Genomic DNA, 18,341 nt, shown 5'->3' on the forward strand with positions numbered 1-18,341 from the left:
CACCGGTTGTGTAGTATTTGGTTTAGAAGCCTTTATTTTTTCACAGTACAAAGTCCTGCTATATACTCAGTTGCAGTAGCTCCAGCTTCATCTATTGAAACAACAGCAGAGGCTGCGGCAGAGCGGAGGCTGCGGCAGAGCAGAGGCTGCGGCAGAGTGGAGCGCGGATTCCAGAAACAATCTGGCCAATCAGAGCAGACTGATTCGGGAGGGGGGCTTAACGAGACAGGTGCTCCTACAGAGCATCTCATACAGAGGGGGGAATACAGGTGCAGCAGCCATGGGCAGTATGAGAAAAATAAAGTGTTTTTTTTTAACATTAAAGCATGTAAACATGTTCTAGTACGAACACAAAATACGTATTATCCTGAAAATGCTACATAATAGTTGCCCTTTAAGATAAAAGTTCTGCTGTTGGGTTTTTTTTCTGGTCAGGAGAGTCTCATACATGATAATGTAAAGCAAGAGGGGAGAAACAGGTGGAGAGTTCAAAGAGGGACGATTTAGAGAGATCAAGAAGGACTTGAAATAATGATGATTGAAGATGAGGAAAAATAAAGAAACCTGTGGAAATTAGAAAGTGAGGAGGCAGACAGTATGTAATCTCTGGTAGAAAGAGAAAGAAAGAGGATGGTAGTGAGGAGGAGGAGGAGACGTCTTTACATCAAAGTCCACATGTAAACTCTCACTGTTGGAAACTGTCATTAGGAATCCCACGAAACAAAAAAGCAGCCTTGTTAACCAGGAACTGAACCTTTCTCACAGTTCCTGTCCTATAGTTTTGAATAATCATAACAAAGTCATATCCAGCAGCACCGCTGCTACTGTTGAACAAGTGAAGTCAGATTGATAAAAGCTCAGATGTGACTTTTATTAGTCTTTCTTACTATCATATTTATGCAATTAGCCAGTAAATGAAAACTTTTCCCTGACGTTTCCATGGCAACACCTGCAAAATGCTTGAAACACAATCACTTAATATCAAAATAATTCTCACATCAGGCAATAAAACACAATGGGGCTTAGGCCGCAATGCAGACGTTAAAATATTATGGTGTGATTTTAAAATGTCATTACTATGATGCAAAAGATGAATCACCACACTTTTTTGGTTGTTATATCTTAAAGGAACACGCCGACGTATTGGGACTTTCGCTTATTCACCGTAAACACCGTGACTATACAAATCACAACATGTAAATAGGAAAATGTTGGAGTTATTTTGTCACTTATTGGGAGCAGTAGGCTAGTTGGAGCCGGTTACCTCCAGGATCTGTGCTAAGCGAGGCTAGCGGTGGGGGCGTCAGACAGAGTTACACCACGCACGGAGATGAGAAGGGTATGTATGGACTAATCTAACTCTGGCGGATACGGTGAATAAGCTAAAGTCCCAATAAGTTGGCGTGTTCCTTTAAGGGGTTACAGTTATTTATTTATTCAAATAAGAATATAGATAAGCTAAAGATAGTTGATGAATCAAAATTCAACCCTACCTGGGACTTTTAAATTGTGATATAATGCACTATAGAGCACTGTGCAGCCTGCTTGTGCTTTGACAGATTCAAACTCAAACACGTTTTGTCACTTACTGTAACACTGAGTCGTCTGTTCTTGCCAACCCGTTCTCACTCAGAACACGTAAAATACGGACGCTTAGGTAGTGGCTGTCAGCATCAGATACGACGCAAAAAGCACCCTTCAGCGTGTGTGTAGAACGCACCGGGCAGTGCAGCAGCTACGCGGCCCTTGAAGATGATGTAGTATTAAGAGCAACAACGGTAGCGGGTAGTATGAAAGGCCGAAAGTTGGGAGGAGGTTGGTTGGGGTGGTGGATGGGTCATACAACCCAGAGACCAGGGTTCGTGTCCTGCGTATCACTTTTCCTAAACCCAACTGTCCCATTCTTCTTTTCCTAAACCCAACTGTCCCGTTCCTCTTTTCCAAAACCAACTGTCCCATTCTTCTTTTCCTAAACCCAACTGTCCCGTTCCTCTTTTCCAAAACCAACTGTCCCATTCTTCTTTTCCTAAACCCAACTGTCCCGTTCTTGTCCCGCGTGTCATGGAAACGTGCCTTTTATAAGCCCACCATCGATCTTTTCCTTAACCTAACTGCGTCAAAAGTGACGCCAATAGTCCTGACCCAGCGCGTTTAGATAAAACGCATTTAGATATGACGCTAGAAGAGACTTTTAGCGTCAATAACACCGCCAAAGGCACCTGACCAAGCGTCCGTATTTTACGCGATGGGAGTGAGAATGTGTTGTTCTTGCTGACCTCTATCCTGCACCAGCACGATGCAAATGCAGCGTGGAAAGGTCTGGAAATGAGACTGCAACTCAATGAAATGGTTTTAATTTATTCTAGTATTTTCTTGCAAGTGTGGGAATTGTTGGTGATGAATGTGTTTTAGCGGCACATTTTTCTACAGAGGGAATTGCAAAATAAAACCCGCAGGCATGTTTTGTAATTGAATAGGTAAATTACCTTTAAAAACTACTTTCTATTCTTGATGCCAGTGGAACAACTGGACAGAAAAAAGGCTATTCACACAGTTTTACGGAATAATGAAGCAGTGTTACAGTCATGTGATGCTTTTTGTCGGGTTCCAAAAACCTTTATCCCTTGCTGTTTAGCCGGTTTTGATGGGAGGAGCGGACCTTTCTGACAGCTTGTCTCAACATTATGTTGGACACAGATGGGAGAGACAAAGGACAAACAGCAGGGGAGGTTTAAATAAAAAGAAAAACTGACGAAAACAGTGGATTTGATTTGCTGTCATCTGCTGTGTTAAACCTTGAACAACACTGAAATGTAACAGATTGTTAGGACGTTCTCTCACTGGGATCTGCTTCCTGCCTCTCCAACTGTCAGAATACATCCTTACGTCTAAATATATCTTCTCCTTTTCTTCTTGCCCCTTTATGTATTTTATCCTAAAGCTTATCTCCTTCTTCCTCTGCCACTTTTACTTTAATAAATGGTTTTTAGAGGGGTTTTGGGATAATATATTGATATCAGTCTCAGTAGGCAAAGAAGCTCAACTTTTTTGACACACAAGCAAGGTAACTGCTCAACCTGAGTGATTGGCGACACGATGACGGTAATCATTTTTTAATATTAGTGCAAGGCTTTTGGCTTCACAAAGATTTAATCACAATTTTAAATTTAATATATGTAATTCAGCCCAGGCCAAAGATAATCAATAATCCCTGGGATTCCTCCTTCTGTCTACATTTCATAAACTAATTTCTCTCTTCCTCTCTGCAAGACTTGTACAGTTACTCCAGTTTACAAACAAATGAAGTTAACTCAGAGATGAATTATGATGAACACTACTTGAAGCATGCCATTTATTACCTAATTTTAATTGGATGTCCAACATTCTGTATTTTTGTCTCTTTGTGGTGGTTTTGCCCCGTTTTGTGTTCAATTTCTTGTCTGTTTCCAGTTGCTGTGTGTCTCTTTATAGTTATTTTATGTTTTTTTGCGGTCATTTTGCATCGCCTGTTGACAATATGCCTGCTTAGTAGGGGTGGGAATCACCAGATGCCCCACGATACAATATTATCACAATACTTATGTCACCATACGATATTATTGCGATTTTAAACATATTGCGATATCCTGCTATATATTGCAATTCATTACCTTTCTTCCAATTTCAAGTTATGTCCCCAAAGCAAAACTTTGTCAACATCTGTTTTGTCTAAAAAAATAAATGTCTCTGGTTTGTTCATCTCACTTCATTTTTCCATCTAGTGGACTGAAATAGCAATTGAGCTTATTTATCTAGTACCAAAGGTTAAATTCTCATGTTCAATTTATATAATAATAGATCGATACTTGGCGTCCATGTATTGATACAGTATTGTCACAGAAAATATCGCGATACTATGCTGCATCGATTTTGCGCACCACCCCTACTGCTTAGTGATCCATTAACACATTGTATGCAAGAAAGGTAGCGATACAGTTCACTTGTCTGGCTAGAAAACAGCTGGTTTCATATGTGGAAGTTGTGGAGATGGATCAGAGCCATGGTATTCAACCATATTGTAAATGTGTGCCTGGAGAACCAAAACAATGAGCTAAAAGAGGCTGAATGCTACATTGTGCTGCGGAGAGTGGCTTTGGCACTATGAAAAAGCCTTGGTCATTACATTGACACATTTCATTCAATGATAATATAAAATAAATACTGCCTTATGAAGGTTTCAGAATGTGCCAGTGATTTTAAATAACATGTTATGCATTCATGGATGTGTGTTAATTGGGTATTTTGCAATATCTTAAAATGTTACCCAGCCTGTCAGAATGGCAGGCACGACCAATCCACTTTAACAATATCTGTAATGTATGTAAACTGAGCCAATGTGATCTTTTTTAGTGTGAAATCAACCAGTGTTTTAGGGCTTCTGTTTTTTAGGCTGCCAGCGAGTCAGCAAGCATTGGCACTCACTTCACAGGTGAAGCTGCTCCACACACACACACACACACACACACACACACACACACACACACACGCACACACGCACACACACACACACACACACACACACACACACACACACACACACACACACACACATATAGAGCGTTTCACTATCTTTGTGGGGACTAGTCATTGACATAATGCATTTCCCTAGCCCCTTACCCTAACATTAACCATCACAACTAAATGCCTAACCTTAACCCTTACCCTCACCCTCACCATAACCTAATTCTAACCCTAATCCTACAACCAAGTCTTAACCCTCAAACAGCCCTTTAAAGTTGTGGGGTCCAGTATTTTGGCCCCACAAAGCTGTCCGGACCCCACAAGTATACTGTATTCCCGGTTTTTGGACCCCACGACTATAGTTAAACAAGAACACACACACACACACACACACTCTCCAGGCTTTTCTGGCATGTGTGCATAGGTGTTTTACAAACTGATTTTGTGATTTTGCAGGGTAATTTGACAGCATCTGCTTGAGTCGTGACACTTACACTGTGAATACACAAAACCACCCAACCATCCACTGACACACACACACTCACACACACACACACACACACACACACACACACACACACACACACACACACACATACACACAGATGACTACACACACACAGTCACATAAACACGTAAAAAAAGTGTGTAGAAGCATACACTTACACTGCATGCAAACACACTCAAAGACATATGCATACAGCACCACTCTCTGCATGCAAAAAATCGTGAAGACAGTCATTCACAGACATACAGCCATGTTTTGCAGGGATACACACATGCACAAACGAATATGCATACAAGAAATTACTGTAACCCCATAGCAGTTGCGGGTGTTTTTCTGCCTGATTCTACATATCTCTATTTAATGCTTAATAACTTCTCATGTAAACATCACAGAACCAAAGTTCCTCCCACACTTCTTGTCTATAAGTGTACCGAATTATGGGCTGAAATGTGAGAGTAATAAGATTTTACAGGGATATTAGTCAGTAGTGTACCTAGGTGTCCTTTTGTGTGCAACACCTAAAGCCTCTCCAAAATGGCTACAATTAGCTTTTTCAAAACACTACGCAACTAGAGGTGTTGAAATTAATCAAATAATCGATGCATCGAATCGTGGACATGGACGATGCTGCATCGATAATCGACCTGGCCATAATCGATTATTTCTGTTTACAATTTAATGTAGGCCTAACAACCTTTCTGTTTACATATTCTGTTATGTTTTACACATTCAGGAAGTGCCATGTGCTCAGTGCTGTAGTTTTATGTACCCAATTTATTTAGTATTAGAGCACTGCAGAATGTTTTGTTTTTGAAGCTTGAAAAGCTATGAATTAAATATCCTATATGGCTTTAATAGAAAAATGTATTTGACACATCGTGATGCATCGAGATATTGAATCGAATCGCAGACATGATAATCGTAATCGAATCGAATTGGGAGATCATTGAAGATTCACACCTCTATATGCAACGGTAGTGTTTTTAAACACGTCATTAACATCGTAAAATGGTGGTTTTGTTACATTTAGGCACCAAAACTACTTAGTTAACTTTAGAAAAAGATTGTGGTTTTGTGGCATGTGAGGCAGAAGGTGACGTTGTTCCATTTTTTCCGTAAAGTTATTAAAAAATTGCTGCAAACTTTAATTTTAAAACGGGACATGAACCTCGGTGTCCTGAGTGAAAGTCCTGTTTGTTTGACCCATCCATCACCCCAACCTTACTTAAGGAATTTGGTGCTCTTGTACTTCCGCACCTTACCTACTGCTTTGCTCCTGTCATAATTCCTACAGCCACTGGAGGGCGCCACCTCAATAAACATATATATAAGTCGTAATTGCATGACCAATCAACTTATTTGGGCGTTTTTCTGGGGAGGACAGTCTCTAAACCACACACACGATAAGAATGAGCTGCACAAGTAAAAGTAGTGCACACCACCTTTGTTTTCCACCAGGTTTTGCACCCAAAGTTCAACAAAGATCAGCTTTGACCCCCAAATACGCTGTCCTCTAACAATATAATATGTAGCCCCACCAACTGGGACAAAACTTGCACAGGCCACAAGAAATTGATAATGATAAATGTAGTTTATTTTTGACTTGACCTGACATTTAAAAAAAAAATCAGATACACCACATAACATTTAAACAGTCTTACGAAACCAGGTGAGAAGTTGTGCTGACACACACAGGAAGCCACATGTGACCAACACAAAGTCAGCTCGGTCGAACAGACACATACACACAAACACCATTCTGTCTAAGCAGATACATGCATGCTTACATTCACTCACCCACCCACACACACACAGACACGCAGAGACATAGACAAAGGCAGACAGTGACACACACACAATCACAGGAAGGCGGTTTCACACATGGACAACACACACGCAGAGAGGTAACAATCATGTCTGCTTTGTTTCGCCTCCCCCTTCCACCGAGGAGTGACATTTTGAGGGGCTCGGTGGGGTGGGGCTGAGGGCAGGAGGTTCAGCAATGAAAAACTCAGTATGGAGGGAGAGCAAAGCCCCCGAAAAAAGAAACAGAGACAACAGAGTGTTAAAGAGAAAGATACTTGAGAGGGGGGAAAAGCTGTGTTTAGTTACCAAACAGTGCTGCCATGCTGAGTACAAGAGAAGCAGGGACAGCAAGACACACAGAGAAAAAGAAACAGAGAGATAGAGATGGGAAGGAAGGGGATAAAGAGAGGGAGCATTAATTGGGTCATTTCAGAAGCAATAAGTCACAGGATACAGCAAGAAAAGTCAAATATAACTAAGGACAGTATGCAGCTGACTCTTGCTACACTAGGACATGCAGCACTACAGCAAAGGTATCCCTGTCTCCTACAAATTACATGAATGTTGGCAAATAAGCTTTGGAGGAACCAAAGTGCTAACCCTAACCCACACACACAGCATGGTTGTTGTTCAGTGGTTTTAATGAATGCGATGCAAAACACATTCAAGCCAACTTGCAAATTGATTGAAAAAAACAAGGAAAATTGTGAATGTATTAATATACAAAAAATGCAACCTCTTTACAAATGTAATGTGTGATTAATACAAATGTGTCGCAACACAAACATTAACAAATCGTATTGTTAGTGCCAACATCATACCCACACATTAACTCTTTCGAGAGAAGTTTTCTACCATATCCTGACTTAAAGGAAGGAAATGTGCAGAAACAAAAAAATATCAGAAAACAGTCCAGGCAGATGTCATAAAGATTATTCTGGAACATGGAAATGTGAGAAGCAGTCGAGGATAGCTTTTATAGATTGTGCAGGCGTCCAGCTTCAGCACCCACCTAGTTGGCTGAGAGTGGGGCTTTTTGAGTCGCAGGAACTGATGAGTCTACTGACTGCTCAAAACTGAACATTGTCTAGGCGCGCATTCATATCAGGCATGCTCGGAGCCATGTATTCAAACTCTGGAGGTGGATGTCAACGTTTCATTGCCTGCAGTTATTCAAGCTTGGAAAGCTCGGTGTAACACATGAAGCGGGGCAAACTCAGAGTAAAGATGAGGTGAAATTCTTCCCTATTCCTTCGAAAAAAGATCAAACTGCAGCCGCAACTGATGTCCATATTTAGCTACTTCCTCAAGTGTTCTTCAATGATAGACACAGCAGAAGAAGTGAAGTACAGCAAAAAGTTCATCTTGCATCTCGGGGGGGCAGATGAAGAGACAAACACGCACCGTAGCTCCATCGCCTAATTACACATGGTAGATGTTGTTAGGGATGGAGTGTGAATTGTGGTTACAGTTGTCGTCATCCTCCCCTTTGTCTCGACCCCACCCCCCACAGTTTTCTAGACATTTTCAAGGCTAAAGATGACAAGCAGAACACTGTTAGCCTGTAATCACAAGACCAACGTGTGAGAGTGGGTGTGAAAATGTCTGTGTGCATTAAGTATTTGTCAGTGTGCTTCATGTCCTTATTTTTCTCCACTTTTCTCTAACCTGTAACACTAAAAAGATGTAGGCCAATGCTAGAAGGCACTGAAACTTAACATTTTAATTCATCCAACATTCAAGCACTCATTCTTCAATTCATTTTTAATTGTTTTGTTGGGGGCTTTAAAGGACTAATAATATAAATATATTTTGGAAATAAAAACAGTTGTTCTCCATCAACCAGTTTATTAGGAACAATGATGTGATGATGTGAGATGATGAAAATGGCGGTGGGGATGAATAGTTTTGTGCTTTGTGAAAATATCTTCACCTCACTTTGCACTGGCTTATATTGATTTAGTTGAACTATTAGTTAGCCTATAATGAAAGTCCAGTGGAAAAACCAGAAGGAAGGAAAAAGGTTTTTAATGAGCAGAATTTGCTTTTATGGTCAAGTCAGTCGTTTGATTCTGTGATTGAGGATATCTGCACTTTTATGACCAATTAGACCCTCAGTTAGATGCAGCTTGTGCTCTTTGACCGCAAACCCTAATTTTCAGTTCTCTCCATCGCTGTGTTTGAGGCTAGTCTTTTTTTTGGCTCAAACTGATTTTTACTCTCTAAAAACAGATTTTTTTTTAAGGAGAAGATCTTTTTCAACCGATTTTCGCGCAAATGCTTCCACGTATTCAAATGCCGATCACTGCAGTTTTAGGAAATTGTGTAATGTAACAGGCCAAAAAAGAAATAATACACAAAAGTAAAAACCTTAAAACTGACCAGAAAGGTAGACCCTGAGATGTGGTTGAAAGCTCTGGAAAAAAAAGCTTGTAAGTATTCCTGGACTTAATTTCAAAACAAAAGTCAAACAAATAAATAACGTAACAAAATTAGCACAAAATAATGGAGTCCTATAAGTGGAAATATATATCAATAGATATATGTATTATATATTTTTAGAAATAAGTTAACACCAATTCTCTATAAATCAAATCTAACCTGTTATTTAAATAAGCAGTTCAAGTCCTAATTTCAGGGGCGTCAGACTAGGGGGAAAAAGGGGACTGAGTACCCAGGGCCCTCATGTGAGGAGGGACCAAAAAGATGCTAGAATGAATAGCTGTGGATGCGGGGAGGAGCCCATAGAAAATGCCTTTCTACAAGGCCCAGAATTTTGTGCTACGCCCCTGCCTAATTGTGCTTAAATCTATAATCCTCATATTCCCCCACTGGCCTGTAATTACACTTCATGAAGCCACAGTGAGTGTACATGCATTGTCTCGTGTTTCTATACCGAGCAGGTTTGACTTCATCGTAGGTAAAGTGACAGCTCCGATGTGTGGAGATAAGTGAGGGATCTGAGGCTGGGGGATGTGCTGCGTCGGCGCTAACACACTGAATTACAATCAGGATCACAGTGTAGTCTGGTAAAATGCACAAGGAATGTTCCATGTTAACACAGTGCTGTGAAATGACTTTAAGTGACAAGTGCAACCACAAACAAGGAGTAATACAAGACCATACAAGACATTTAGAGGCAGACTCTCATATGAAAGGACTCAAAGGCATATACAGCCAATCAAGGAAGTCTTTAAAGAGACACATCCTCTGTTTTCACAAGCTGCCATTTTTCTCATCTGATCTTTTTTTTCTGCTTTGTCTTGTTTTAGGTTTCGTGGAATTGCACATACAAATGGAAAAAGTCAAAGAAGAAACCGCTTATACAATAGTTGTCCTTTCTGTGATGTTATACAGCAGTATAGTAACCCTGTTACCATCACACATTTGCATTGACTCTATCTGTCTTTTCCCTACATCCTTCTCCGGGCTACATTGAATCAAGTGACCCTCCTTTTGCATTCTCTGTATGACAACACTTTCTATTTTTCTGTCCTGTTCATTGCTGTCTCATTTTCTCTCTCTCTCTCTCTCTCTCTCTCTCTCTCTCTCTCTCTCTCTCTCCGACATTCTGTCTCTCCATCTCGCTCTTGTTCTGCGTCTCCTCCCATCTCTCTCTCCCTGCTGTTTAACCTAATGTTTGGGCCTGTCAGGGGAGGCCCATGGAGAACCAATTAGTTGTAGGTTTTTATGCTTTGCTGTTGAGACACTTTTGCAACATGAGCACTTTCACTCCCACAAAGTGTTTCTGTGTCCATCAATATTAAAATAGGAAGCTAGCCTTAGTGTGTGTGTGTGTGTGTGTGTGTGTGTGTGTGTGTGTGTGTGTGTGTGTGTGTGTGTGTGTGTGTGTGTGTGTGTGTGTGTGTGTGTGTGTGTAGGGCAGTGGAACTTATTTTGAATACAAAAAATATGAGATATATATCAATTCTCTTGAAGTGTCCAAAACGATTGCCTCTTGTTGAAAGGTTTGATACAGACTGTGAGAGCTGCTGTATTCTTCAGATTGACCTTTCTCTCTGTCCTTTTTCTCCTCTTCCCAACACATTCTGCAAATGTATTCCCTCACGGATTGTCTCACTTTTTGTGTCACTAAACATTGAGAAAGTAAGAAAGGAAAGAGATGGAGAGTAAAATAGAATAAAGAAATAATTATAAAAATAATTGGCAACTAATGAGTGCCCAAACCGTGGGCTATGTTTTTGGGTATCTGGTTTTAAAATGTATCGCTCACTGACACACATATAATGACAACATTTAATTTTTTTAATCTATAAGTAGCATGAACCACCACGACAATGAAAGACTTACTTCACCGATTTAGATAACATTGTGAGACTCACGATGGACAGTTTTTGTCTTCATGTCAAAACCGATACAACAACAACAACAACGAGGAGTTCAGCTATTAGAAATGAGGCCTTCTTAAATAAAAATAAAAATACACAGACACACACACACACACACACACACACACTTCCTCTCCCTCTCTGGGCTGCCTGTGTCTGTGCACTTTGAATTTGTGTCCAAATGGACTGAAACCAAAGTGTGTTAGACACCCTGGGATGCTCTGCGTGGCAGCGAAGACATACCATGTACTCAAGATGTTGTGGGTTTGACTCCAGCTTTTGGCATTTGTCATCCAACTTGTCTCGACCTTGTTCTTCCCAATTTCCTTTTCCCTTTGTCTCCGTCCCCCCTTCATGTCCTCTTTTTGTGTTTTGCTTTTTAATTTCAAAGTGTTTCACTGGCATCAGTCTTGTCTTTCACTGCCAGAGCCTCTTGTCTCACATTGCCTCTCTCACCCTCTGCGTGTGTGTGTGTGTGTGTGTTAAACCACAATCCTGTTAATCCCACTAGTAATGGTGTGTATTGGGAGAGGTATCAAACATGACCACTGGGGCTGGTTCTTTGGCCGAGTTATAGCCATGAAAAACAAGGATTCAGCGCCACATATCCAACAGCTTTTCAGAGCCTACTGTGGAAAATCCTTGATTTCTAATTAGACACGAATAAACAATGTTCCTATCTGCATAATAAGTTGTTTTTTTGTGCACAGTATCAGCTGAGAGTTTGACTGCTGTTGACCCACATGTGGAAGCTTGAGCCATCTCCTGTAGGGCATATTTGACTGCTTGACAAGCAGGCCTATATTTTGTTGGCACTACAGATCCGAGGTTATCATCCATATTTATCTGGTTCAGTATATGTCAGCTTCACAGGCTTCAGTCAGATATACCCTCCAGAGTCTGTACACCAGCTGTGTTGACCTTTCTCCTACATTTTTTTTATTTTAGTATGTTTAAAATGAAGTTACTGTATAAGGCACGTGTGTGGGAAAATGTGACCAACTTAACTAGTTTATTAGGCATGATATTTCTCTATGTGTAATTACGTTTTATGTACAACCTTCGACCATCCACCCACACCTCCGCTTGGTAAATATCTGCAGGGGGAACTCTTAGATGTCAGTGTATATGTGTGTAATGTTTTTTTTGGTACTTGATGTTACAGGGCAGTGCACAAACATCAACATCTATGATTTGAGCAATAAATGGTACAGTCAGGAGTGGGATGAAAAAAAAAAACAAATAGAAAAGAAAACCTGTTAGTTTTGCCATACTGTATTTCACTAATGTGACTGCTATAAGGTAGAATATTATATTGTATTTTAAACTATTCTTTTTTTCCTTTGTCTTCTCCTTTCAGATTTAAAAAAAAAAAATTGACTCTCTTATTGTCAGATTTCTTAAAGGACAAGGCTCACAATAATTCCATAATTGATTTTCTTTATTTTCAAAAAGTCCCACAAAATGACCAAAACCAACAATGCCATATATTATTCCTCTGTGCCATAGAGCTCCATTGTTGTCCAAAAATAATAATAAGAACGCATCATTATTCATTTCCATAAAAATAAAGCCAACGCAGAAGTGCCAAAACCTGCAGTTCCTCAAATGGCCACTTGAGGCTGGCTCCAAAGGTAAGTCTGCATTCACACAGCCTGAGCAGGTCTTTCCATTCATTCTGAATGGTGGTAGTGCATTTACTATAAGCTGCTGCATGCGGGGTGTGCCGCAGGGGGGAGACAAAAAAAAAATGCAGGTTGTGGCGAATAGTTGAGACCGACTCAACTTTTGGAGAAACGCAACCCCACATCACACTGCGGTTGACAATCATGTAACCGGGAATCAGACTTGTCAGTTGGTTTTGAGGTGTGAGAGTCCCGTACAGTAAACGGGAAACTTCACTGCCTCTATCGCTGCCACAAGAAAGTTTTAAAACACGAAACGCAAGCACTGAACTGCCCAGGAGTTTGTGAAACAGCTAAATGTTTGCCAAACAACAAAGCACAGTCGATCTGTCTCGCTTGTCTCTTTTCTTCTCGTTTCTTGCCCTCAAGTGCGAAAGGAAATGTCGATCTATAAACGATCTGACGGAAAATAGTAACTGTGAAATATAAAGTCTACTTTGGGGGGGGTTAAAGAACACAATGGGACAAATGGGCCCACTGCGGCAAATCGCCTGATTGTTTTTTTTGGTCTGAACGCAGCTTTAAATAATGTAATGTATAATGTAATGTATACTTTATTAATCCCGGGGACAGCAAGGGGAAATTACAATGTTTTCACTCTGTTGTTATTACACACATTACACAGAGGCCTGAATTACACACACATGCTCAGTGTGGGAGCTCCCATGGAAAGGCGCCCCGAGCAGTTAGGGGTTTGGTGCCTTGCTCAAGAGCACCTTGGCAGTGCCCAGGAGGTGAACTGGCACCTCACCAGCTGCAAGTCCACCATCTTACTTTTTGGTCCGTATGGGGATTTGAACCAGCAACCTTCCGGTTCCCTACCCAACTCCTTTAAAATGCCTTTACAACAGAATCAAACATGTTTACAGCCTAGTACAAAAAAACGGTTTTGGATGCTATAGCTAAGTTGTCCTTTCATGACAACTGTGGGGCTATTTTTTTTTGTTTTTTTAACTCACCCATTTAAAGTTATTGATACTAAAGAATATTCAGGGGCGTCCCACTTTGAGTGACAGATGGGTGCCATCACAGGAGACTGTAGGCTTTATTCGGGCCACTTCAGATCCATTCACGCTCCAATTCTTAGTTAGGTGACATCAGGCACTGCCAAGATGGCGACAGCCACAGCCAATGGGAGCCACCCACTTTGAGCTTCATATTGGCTCCTTAGAAAACTATGGGTGACATCATGAAGACTATGTCCATATTTTATACAGTCTATGATTATTACTCAATCCCACATTGACTGTCCTGCTGCAATAAACACTACCGCACCAAATGTGTATTAATCTGCGGATGAAAATAGTCCCCAACACATTTTGTATTTTGTATATAGGCTATTAGGCTATAGGCTTTTATTTAATTTTTTTTATGAAACTCTTCATTTGTGACCTGTATCTTAAATATGTAAGTCTTCCAAATGGGCTTTGTGCTAAGGTCCACAGTGTTTCCATCATTTCATGCATTGGCTTTCTCTGAGAGATGCACCATGAATCAAAGACTCCATTTACTTATTAAAGTCTGTTCTGACCCTTAGCTATTCTAACAGTCTCTGGATAATTAAAGTGATGGGGACAAAAAAGCAACCTAAGCCAACCAACCCTGGCAACTTAAAAGGCTAAACTGAAGCTAAAGATGGCAAAGAACTCTCATTGGTTTGAAAAGAGTTTGACTAAAAACGTTTACCAAATTCATATTAAAATCTGATGAACAGACAGTCTTTTTTTTGTCTTTTTTTTTTTTTAATTTTTATTTTAATGTTAAGTATCACTTTCAGAAGGTTTGTCAGTGTGTACTGACTATATCAGTGTTGGAAGCTGTTTTTCTTGTTGTGAGGTCAATATCTTCAGGGAGTATTCTAAAGATTTTTGCTGCACAAGAGAAAAGTAGGACTCAATACTGTGTGTAGGTAAATTTAGACTAAGAACGCTTTCAGTGTGATGGCTCTGGATATATTTGGCAGATTTTTCTTTAGACATATCAGATGCCAGTTGTACTTATGAAAGGCTCCACACCGCTCTCACTGTTAGATGCAGAAAGTTAACTTGTTTCGACAAAGCATCGACATTATGAAGGTGAGTTGACCTTTTACCACCTACTGTTGTGCCTGTGGGAGTATGAAAACTTTGAAAAACTTTCACGGAACACAAGTTTTATAAAAGGTTACATGAATATGAAGCTGTAATAACTTTATAAATAACATGGTTTTCGTCATTGTGGTCATTTTAAAAACTGACAGACAGTACAATGCACAGCAGAGTGTGCAACTGAAGGATTAATAATATGATGCCTTTAAATCAGTGGTAGTCCAACAACATAATAATTCATTGCAGGCATCTAAAAATCATAAAAAAGTAAGTAATGTTTCATTAGTTAGGCAGACTACCCCAAAAAGAGCGGTGGGTGGTAAACTCATTTTTTAAGCAGGAAATATGGTATAATGTTTTGGAAAATATTAATTTGTGTAAAATCGAAGTAAAAGGAACTTAAAGGGTAACTACCGTTTTTTTTTCTTGTATTTACGTTCACAAAAGTGCTCGTTTTGCCATTAACAGGCTCAGATTAATATTCCAAGTGTCTGACAACATTATAGAAAGGATTTCTAAGGAGGTCGACCTTTCTGTTAAAGAGTAAGATCCTTTTTTTAAACATGAAAACATCCGCGAAATTGCATTCGCTAATCCCAGCAGACTCCATGTAAATAAATTGTAATTTTAGCATCGTAAAATACACTTAATTTAAAGTCGACAGAAACAAAATAAAACTATAAAAAAAAGCCGTTTTGGGTCGTCTTTCCACTTTTCCAACCATCACAGCTCTAGTTTTGGTTGAAATAAACACATAGTTTACCGATTTACATGTGAAAATATGTTGGCTCTATACACACTAAAAGTATTGCTTTTTTAAATGGAGTCTGGTGGGTTTAGCGCTAGCAACTTCGGAGCTGTTTCTGGTTATACAGAAAGGTCTGAAAGAGGTTTTAAAGGTCTATCTCTGAAGGGATCCTTTCCATAATGTTGTCAGACACTTGGAATATTAATCTGAGCCTGTCAGCGGTAAGTACAAGCTGGACAATTGCCCTTTTAATTGCCTTTTAATTTGCCCTTACATTGTAGCCTGTTTTGCCGATTTGATCTTGCTTAATACTGGACCAATGTCAAAGATTGTTGTTCCTATCAGTCACTTAGACACAAAAACATAGGACACATAGGATTCAGGTTTAAAAAAACGGTAGTTACCCTTTAAGGAGTAATCCTCTATTTAGATCAGTGTCTTTGTGATATATTGTATCTTACAAATTTCAACCTGGCATTCCAATAACTGCCCTGTTAACTAAAGATATATAGCATTTAAATGATCTTGCAGAGCATTTGAATGGCAGTGATGAAGCTTTCCTCATTTTATAGGTGCAATATATGGTCTATATCCACGACCATCCACTTCCGAGATTGCTTCGGTGCCGCCGGAAATTTAGCCGTATGTCCTCTTTTTCGGCCAGATGTCCGTCACCCTCCGCTTTCTTTGTGTTGTAATTCTAAAATCTGGTGGATTTCTGAGGACTATGGTTAACTGCTCCTCAGATCTCTGCAGGGTAAATCCAGACAGCTAGCTAGACTATCTGTCCAATCTGAGTTTTCTGTTGCACGACTAAGGCCCTGTTTACACAATGACGCTCGCGGGTGAAAACGAAAAAATATTTTATCGGATGTGCCTTTCATTTATATGGCGACAGCGTTTTTGGGGCGTAAAAACACTAAAAAAGTGAAACCACCTTCCAGAGTGGAAATCTTAAAAACGCTCCACTGTCGCGTTACCGTTTAAAGGGTAAAAACGCAAAAGTCTGAAGACAGCGGTGTGGAGAGAGACCAGAAAAAGGCATCCAGGTAGTCTGTTGTTACGGAGTAGGCTACAGAAATTATAGGCTCCTGTTATCTAAAAGATTTTCAAAGTAATCAATATTTAAATGATTTCGACAATGTGGATAAGGTTGTTATAGTTCGATGACCATATATAGGCTATTCATTTGAGCCAGAGTAGGCTACAACGTTGCAGATGAAGAGAAAGAGAGAGAGTGAGTGGCAGCGGCCAGCTGGCAAAGGAGGGTCTGCTTCAGCCTCCTCTGACCACTGCCTCTCAAGCAGCAGCTGAAGGGCTGCTTGAATATTGGTAGTGCTCCCGTGGGTGCTGTGCTGTGGCTTATCACGGTCGACTGTGCCAGTCATCATCAGACAAACATGCAACTCCACCTCCTCGTCTTTCCAGACACGCTTTTGTTGTTCGCTTCGACATGTTTTGGTTTCGCGCTACTAAGGGAGAAGTAGAAGGAAGGTTCTAGGTGGTGTTGTGTGGCAGTGCCACCTAGCCGCCTGGCATGCATACTACATCGAATTTCACACACTTTTGCGTCACCATATGCACGCAGATTTCCCCCCCCAAACTCTCGTCTAAACGCGGAATAAAAAGTGAGAACGCAACGCCACTTTTGCGTTTTCTCTTCAGATCGTTTCCGTCTAAACATAGCCTAAAACAACCTTTGAACGTACAAATGTTCCACAAAAACAAGTTACTTCCCGAGGCTATTTTGCAGCGGCAACGGGGCTCTGTCTGGCGCTTAGCACCGCCCATGACGATTGTGATTGGTTGAACGAAATGCCAATAAACCAGAGCACGTTTCTCTCCCATCCCAGAATGCTGTGTGGACTAGCCAGACCCTCCTACCCAGCGCTGTGCAGGAAGGTCTGATGACTGAGGCTTGCAGCACAAGAGGCGATGGAGCATGGGGAGGGCAGAGCCAGCAGTGCTGTGGCCGGTTAATGAGGCACACCTGCGCCTAATTAAATCTCTGCCATCAGAAAGATGCTGATGGAAGAAGCTTGAACTGTGAGGTACGGATACACAGTCACGTGTTAAATACTTTAAAAATCCACTCCATACTTCTTTAATCTAATTTCAAATTGTTGGCTTTATCATTAAAAATAGAGAACATTGAAGTTAAGTTGTGGTTTTAATTAAAATACAAACTGAATCAGGGATCTTTCATTTGTTCTCTTCAGTTATTAAGGCTTAACTTTGGATGCAGTAAAAGTGGACTTTAATAAAAAAAAAAAGACAGGACTAATGGGTTCCCTCCTGGGGAAGATTCTGGATCAAGCTCGCCTCGCACCAGCAACACATTCACCTGATGTTGACAGATTGTCTGCACCATACGCTACCCTTTTTTCCCTGCCAGCTTTCCGAGCTTCCCAGCATGCTCTACTGAGGATTTAGCCAGTAGTTGACCCAGAGCTTTTCTGGAAGTCTCTGAGGAATCGGTGTGTGCGTGCGTGCGTGCGTGCGTGCGTGCGTGCGTGCGTGCGTGCGTGCGTGCGTGCATGTGTTGTTTGTTGTTTTAGGTAGTTCTTATCATGATAATGTTTTTCATTTTTATGATAAGTTTGGTTTTTATTAGTTATTTGATGCTGTAAAAATGGGGTAAACATCACGATTGGAAGC

The 18,341-nt window shown here is 40.5% G+C and overlaps 1 long non-coding RNA gene across 1 annotated transcript; it reads left to right on the plus strand.

The window, feature by feature from the left end:
- Positions 1–6,651: 6,651 nt before the first annotated feature.
- Positions 6,652–17,585, plus strand: LOC116061802. The gene is made up of 3 exons (XR_004107815.2): positions 6,652–6,662; positions 7,343–7,347; positions 17,514–17,585. It is a non-coding gene; the product is annotated as an uncharacterized LOC116061802 (long non-coding RNA).
- The last annotated feature ends 756 nt before the right edge of the window (positions 17,586–18,341 follow it).

Source organism: Sander lucioperca, chromosome 15 (assembly GCF_008315115.2).
Source record: "Sander lucioperca isolate FBNREF2018 chromosome 15, SLUC_FBN_1.2, whole genome shotgun sequence".
Classification (NCBI taxonomy): domain Eukaryota; kingdom Metazoa; phylum Chordata; class Actinopteri; order Perciformes; family Percidae; genus Sander; species Sander lucioperca.